Source organism: Molothrus aeneus, chromosome 1, assembly GCF_037042795.1.
Source record: "Molothrus aeneus isolate 106 chromosome 1, BPBGC_Maene_1.0, whole genome shotgun sequence".
Classification (NCBI taxonomy): Eukaryota; Metazoa; Chordata; class Aves; order Passeriformes; family Icteridae; genus Molothrus; species Molothrus aeneus.
In genome coordinates this window covers 10,944,682-10,952,009 of record NC_089646.1, presented here as the reverse complement: position 1 = coordinate 10,952,009, position 7,328 = coordinate 10,944,682, and the positions used below count along the sequence as shown (strand labels likewise).

At 45.1% G+C, this 7,328-nt stretch overlaps 1 protein-coding gene across 2 annotated transcripts in view; it reads left to right on the top strand.

Moving 5' to 3' along the window:
* The first annotated feature begins 523 nt into the window (after window positions 1-523).
* Window positions 524-7,328, top strand: part of LARP4B (La ribonucleoprotein 4B) — a 55,793-nt gene continuing 48,988 nt past the window's right edge. For both annotated transcript variants that reach the window (XM_066551302.1, XM_066551292.1), the window contains exon 1: window positions 524-633. The gene's annotated coding sequence lies outside the window, so the exon portion shown is untranslated. The remainder of the gene's footprint in view (window positions 634-7,328) is intronic.

Genomic DNA, 7,328 nt, shown 5'->3' with positions numbered 1-7,328 from the left:
TTCCCGGCTTTTTTCCCGCCACTTCCCGGCCAGGCTACGGCGCCTGCGAAGGGACAAAACGCCTCCGGCGGAGGGAGCGGGAGGGCGGGCGGCGCCGGCCCCGCCCCCGCGCGCCCCTCCGCGGCGGGTGACGTCAGGCGCCTCACGCGCCGCTCCGCGCGTCACACGCCGCGCGCGCGCCGGGGCCCCCTCCCCCCTTCGCCGCTCCGCCAATCCGCGCGCGGCGGCGCCCGGCCGAGAGGCGCCGGCCAATCCCTTCCGCCGGCGGGGGCGGGACTTCCGCCGGGAGCCGGAAGCGGGTCTCTCATGCGAGCGGGTGGTTGAGTCTCGGCTCGGAGACGTTTCGGGCCCGGAGCCGCCGCCGCCCCCCCCGCGCCCCCCCCCGCCCCGCCCGCCCCCGGCGCTGCCGCCGCCCGCGCCCCCTCGGCCCCGCCTCGCGCTCCGCTCTCCTCCTCACGGCATCCGGCGGCGAGGCCCCGGCGGCGGCGGCGGCGCGGCGAGAGGCCCCGGCGCCCGCGGGAACCCGACAGGAGCGAAAGGCCCCGCGCCGGCGGAGCCCCCCCCGCCCCCGTGCCCGCCCGCGTCCCCCGTGCCGAGACCCGGCCCGAGGGCGGCGGCGGCTGTTGGTGACAGGTGAGTGCGAGGGGCCGCCCGGCCCGCGCCCTCCGGGCGGCGGCGCCCGCCGGGGCCGTTCCGCAGCCGCGTCTCCCGGTGTGCGGGGATGGCGGGGCCGAAGGGGGAGCGACACCCCCCGCTCCGTCGCCCCCTCGCACCGGGGAGGCGGCCGGAGCCGCCATCTTCCCACCCGAGGCGGTTCCCGGGGGAGAGACGGGAGGGAGGAGGAGGATCCCGGTTCGGGGCCGCGGTGCCGGCGGGGGTAGGGCGGGCGAGCCGCCGGGGCCGCTCCCGCACTGCGGCCTCGCCGCCCCGGGCACAGCGGGTGAGCTTTGCCCCCGCGCCGACGGGGCCTTGCGGGAGAGCCGCGTGTGCCGCGGGCCGAGCGGGAACGGGGCGAGTGCCGGGGGGACCCGCCTGGAGCCTGCCCGGCCGGGCCGGATGGGCGGCCGGGACCCTGCGGAGCAGCGGGCGGTGCCGGGCCCTGGCCCGTGGCTCCGGGTACGGCGCTGGCTCTCCACGGCAGCCCTGTCCCGAGCAGGTGAATTGCCGGCGGGCCGGGGCAGTGCTCGGGCCCTGCGCTGCCCCCGGGATTTCGTTGTTGTTGGGCCTTCGGAGTTGTTTTCACTCTCGGTTTCAGTTTGTCCAGGTGCTCAAAATTACTACGTAGCTTTGTCCGCAGTTTAAACAGATGTGCACTTACCAAACAGTGTTTGTTGTGTGAGATTCCTGTGTGGCAGATAAGTATAATTATTTTTATTCTGTAGGTAAGCGAATTGAGGCAAAGTGGTTAAGACTTGCCTGTGGCCACAGAGAGAGAGCTGGTTTCAAAACCACTGTTTAAACTTGAGTCACTCTTGGGGTAAAACCCTGGGAATTCTGGCTTCCGATTCTGCCTCTTGTCTCTGGCCTAGTTTTGTTGGCCTCTGAATCCTTAGTAAAATTGGAGAAAGATTCTTTCTTAAGTACTGCCTCAAGGATTGCTATTGTAAGGTCTGTCTTCTGGTTGAAGTTTCGTGTCAGACTTATCTGTTTTTTACAGATTGGATAAATTCTCAAAGGTCAAAGCGTGTTGTATTTTTTTTTTTCAGCTTGCTGGTATTTCACAACTCTCGGGTTTTGATTCTGGTCTGGTAACTTTTTATCAGTTGAACTTTCACTTCTCCCTGATGCTGATTTGTAAGCATTTCTTCAAGTCAGTTTTCAAGATATAAAGCTAATCAGCTTACTCAGCCCAGCTATTAGAATAACATTGATATTTTTATATTTTTAATATTTTTTTTTTGTGCGAAATGAAAGGGAGGTGAAAACTAGGCTGAGGCCTGATAATACACATAAAAAAAGCAGTGTATATTTTATGCATAATGTCTACAGAAAATTTTATTCTTCTAGATGTGTTGTCATTCATGTGGGTATGCTCTTTATATGGAAGCCACAATTACATTTATGTTTAATTTGTCTTATATTTTGGGGGAAAAATAATCTTTACTCAAATGGAGGTACAAGTTTTCTTAAATGAATTACAAACATTGAATTTACAAGCAGAAAATTGAAAGCATTTGATCTCTTGGACGTTCCTTAATAAACAATTGTATGTAATCAGGTCCTTAAGCGCACACAATGTTCTGGGTTAGATTGAACTGTTTACCTTGCCGTTTTTCCAGGTTTTTTTACCTATTTATACACAAACACTGTGAAGGACTAAAGGTGTAAGCACGCACAAGCATGTGCTGCCTTGGTTGCTTTTTATGGCTGGCTGTAATGCCAATATACACACAGAAAGTACAAATGGCTGATATGTATTTATTATATATAGTGCTTAGATATGGGGCTGTATCTTAAATGTTTCATTACAGAGCAAAACAGAAGATCTGGAACTGGAGGCAGTTATGGGAGCTTGGGGATTTTGTTTGGTGGTTTTTGTTTCTTTGAGACATACAGATGCCATGTAGGCAGTTTCTGATGGTGATGTTTTATTTCAATTAGAGTGGAGTTAAATCCTTGGTTTATTTACTGAAATGCAGAGTCAATAGAGTCAGGTTTGTCTAATCTACATGTTCTGTACCGATCTGTTGCTGCATCCCTTATTAAGTCTCATATCTTGCAGCAGCTTTGGCTTTAAATCAGTTGAGAGCTTAATTGGCATGGTAATATAAACTCTTTGTTAAATATTTATTACATTACCTCGCAGAATGCACATGCTAGACACGGAAAAGGCATGTTTGTGACCATAGTGCATGACAAATCTAAAGTGACAGCTTAAAGGTAGCAAAAAAGGAGTTACAAAAACCAAAGTAATTAGGTGTAGATGTATTCCATCAGTTTGATTTTTTTCAAACTAGGTGGCTTTTAGGACCTTCAGCGCTATTAATGTTTAATTCCATGGTGTCTATATATATTCATCAGTCATTCACAGTCTCGTAAATTAACAGGTAAGGCACACAAATAAGAATGTAAAGCACTTGACTTGACTTTTCTTGTGCCTGTGCTGCAAGGAGCAGGTTTTGCAAAGGCCGCAGCCTTATCGATCTTGAAGAAGAGCACTCTTGCCTTGGAGGTGCGAAGGTGGCTGTGGAGGTAGCTCACAAATGCAGTGTCAGGAGGGCTGTTGCTGGCAGAAAGAGATGAAGCAAGCAAAGAAATATATTCTGCTGGAGTCTGGAGAATATTAAGCTTTGGGAGTGTGATTTGTGTGTGTATGAATCTATGCACACATGTGAGAAACTGTTACATGCCATAAGGCGTAATAAGTGTGGTTTGCAAAGTTCTCTGTTCTTCTGAGCATTTACTAGCAAAATGGCATTTTTAGATAACAGGTTTGTCTAAGTCTTCGACATACCTGTAGAAAATAATCTCAGACTGAATTTTTTTTCCTGTATGTAATCAGTGATACTCAGCCACCAGGTGTATTGGGAAGTCTTGTGCATTTGCATTTAGAATGGGCACACAGGTATGAGTAGGATGGACAGGATGTTACAAAACAGGACGTTGTAAGGAAGAAAATTAACCCTCTCCCTGCAGTTTTGAAATAGGCAATGATGTGTGGAGAGCTATGTAGAAGATGAGAATAAAAGCTACTCTTGTAGTAAAGGCCCTGGAAAGGTGTTTGAGCAATGTTGTTCTGAAAGCAAGGCATGCACATGCTGAAATTGATACACTGAATTTAGTCCATATACTTGATCTTGACCAGTGGATTTCACCACAGAAGCCACTAATTGAAATAGGATGGGGAAAGTGATGTAAAACTTAAAACTAGCACTATTTCAAAGTTTGTAATCCCTCAAAAAAAGAGAAGACACACACGCACAACCTCTTCCCCTGAACTGATAATGTGCTTTGTCAAAGGCGCCAGTTCTAACTGTATTTGCATTTTCAAGCTAATGCTTTGGGAAAGCTCTGCTTTCTTTTTCTGTGCATTAACTATTCTGTGCTAAACTCAAGTCAAGCTAGTGTATCAATAATAGTTAAACACAAAAATAGCATTCTAAAGCAACTTCATTGAATATAAAACTGAGTGATATTTCACCTGGTCAAAAAACCTTTTTGTACTGTAAATACCAGATAATTGAAGAAGCCCCATTGCTATTCCAGCAACCACTTTCTTTTCTCTTTATGACTTTGACTGTCTAATGATAAAAATGTGTCTACAACCAACAAGTTTTAGGCACTTGTTAGAAACAGACCAGCAGTCAATTTCTGTTCCACCCATTCATCTTCTTAAGTTCCGTAAAAGTATTACAAGATAGAAACAATTTCTGTTAATTGGTTCCCAGCTGGTGGTACTTAAATTTTGGTGATGTGATGGAGGCAAGGATTTATGAAATCATTGGTCTTTCACATCTGTGTGTGTAGCTGTTCCATACCCTTGCTAAAGGAGGGTGCCCCCTCATTCAGAAGCAGGTGCTAGGAGCAATACCCACAGACAACAAAGGCACTTTGGAGTGCTCAAATTAGGTGTGACTGTAATACAGCATAAATGTGTGATTAGTATAGCCATGGCAGTGTTCATTCTGTGATGTGTGCTGCTGCAGGTATTTTGTGTCTGGGTATGTGTTTCAGGAACAACAATTAACTCCAAAATTGGAAGTCTGACAGAGGTTACTAATATGTGGCTAGCTGCTTGGCCTAGAACATTGCTGGGAATTGGGGAAGCGCTGTTTTGACACCCTGATGAATCACCAATTTCTTTGAGTCTTAATCTTTTCGAATGCTCTCGTTTACCAGGGAGGGCTGGGCTATGCATATTCTGGATCCTGTCAGTCCAGCTCCTTAATGGGTAGTTGAATGATGTAATACAAAAGGAATCAGTTGTTCATAAGCTGAATGGATTGCCACCTCTGCACTTCCAGCAGCTCTGTTGTTATTCTCATAAGGCTGTTGGCATGTAAGGAGCTGGTGTTCCAGAGAGCATATCCTACAGTACAGGTTTATTCTGGATTGCCTCTATGGCCATGTAGAGTTCACAGATATCGAGTTCAGTGTACGTGTATCTATGGTAGTGGCAGGTATACACAGCTTTGAGTTCTGGACTATTGCACATATAGATAGAAATATAGATGCCTATAGAAATGTATAGACATCGGTCTGCCATGGTAGCCTGTGATGAATTGGACACAATTGCTTTATCTGTTAGGGATTCTTTTCTAAAATGCCAGTATCACTTTCATTATTGAAAACAGGAAACACTGGCAACACAGACTTCGGAAATTACACCTTCAGATGCTATCAGAATTTTACATGGGATATGTTCAGGAATGCACTGAGTTTTCAGTGTAAAGAACATACAGTTATTTTATCTAAAGCTAATGCTGGGCTTTTTGGAAGGCTAAATACTGTATCACCTTATTTGGCTTCTGGATTTCTTGTGGTTTTTTGAACAAGTATCTAATCAATATTTTCCCTTTGTATGGGTTAATTCTCTCTTATTGGCCCTTCCCTCCTGACTTCTGGAAGTGAGCAACAATGGTGAATACTTTATTGGTACTATTCATAAGGCAGACTTCCATCTGTCTTGTTAGGGGAATTGCAAACTTGCTTAAAACACTATAGATTTCTGTTACTCTGTTAAAAGTGTTTATCAGTGTTTCTCAGCCCATCTAATGTTCTGCAGTCTGTTTTAAGTAAAGTATTTTATAGTTACAGGATGCCAGTGATCCGACAGGGAAACCCAAGAAACAAAATATTAGTTAAATAGTAACTATGTTGAGAAAAAAAAATCATTTCATAAATCTCATTCAGCAGAAACTTAATGAAAGGTTTGAAAGCTTTACAGTGATGTCTCTTGGCAGCTTTATGGTTTTGTTTTCGGTCACTGTTGGTATCCATATGCGTATTTTCACAGGTTGTGATGCTGTCACAGGTTGCCTCACAACAGAGTCTGACTCTGACTGTTGTTCAAACAAGGAACTGATGAATCAACAGGCCAGTGTCCAAAGTAGCTTGCTTTTCCATACCCCAGTGCTGAGGTTTATGCTCAAATGTTTGGATATATCCTCCTGGTTTCTGCTTCTTGTTCTAGGAATTAAAAAGTAGAGCAGAAGTGAAGAATGTACTGGGGCATGGTTACTCTAAGTGCTGAGCTACCTATATGTGCAGAATTTGCAGTCTTATCTCAGAGTTTCATTCCCATTCAATGTTGTTGCTGCCCGACAGATAGGGAGAGAAAATGGTCACCATGTTGCTGTTTAAAGCAGCAAGGCAAACAATTTGGTCAGAATATCATTGTCTACATTGGCATCTCTCCAGGATCTTGGGTTTGTGTCCCTGCTCAAATTTAAAGCTTCTTGTCCAATTCTTCATAATAAATGTCAAAAAAATTATGCTATCAAGAAGGGAAGGGACTCATTTTAATGAACATATGGTGCAGCTTAGTTTATAGTCTATATGATTATAATTTTCTTAGTTAACAGTGTGTATTCTAACTGGATTCAAGGAATAACTGAAATTTTTAGAAGGGTCTGTGCCCAGTTATTTTGACTTACAATGAAAAATTATTGTCATTAAATCCAAGCTAAAATATTGGCAGTCCATCCTTTAACTGTGAGTCAAAACCTGAATTACCAGTAGTTTTGATTACAGTGATACTCTAAGAAGGTGGGGTGCTCTAACTGTGAACAAATGTGCACCCAATAGTCTTTCATACAGTGATTTAAAACTAAGCAAGAGCTGCTTCTGGTTTCGGTGAAGCTTGTAATGGAGGATGGTAGCCTTTATTAAAAGAGGAAGTAATGCTAAAATGACTGGATTATTGGAGTTAAATTCTATTTTTGGCAAAGAGGTTAATGAAATAATCATTGGCAAAAAACATTCGTTTCCTTTTCTTTTACAAAATTTTAAAGTTAAATCATGCTTCTTCTGTAAGTAGGTAAATTTCAATTTAGATTTGGTCCTTAAGATGTTTCAAAACTTAAACTAACATTATAGGTCAATGACTGTTTTTCAAGTCATCTGAAAAAAAAAAACCAAAATGAAACCCCAGAGACTGAGGGGAGTTCATCCCAGGCTGTTTGTTTTGCAGAATGACTGTTTATTGAAATAGTCTTTGCATTGTCAAGGATTGCTGTATGCATTGGTGTTGGGACAAAAATTGTCACTGTACCGTTTTGCTTATCACTGGCATCATCAACATCCTACGTGGTTATATATGCCTCTCACTTGGACTTTATGTAGGTATAGATCCTCTTCTCTCCTAGCTTTCTCAGGCCTGTTGTGAG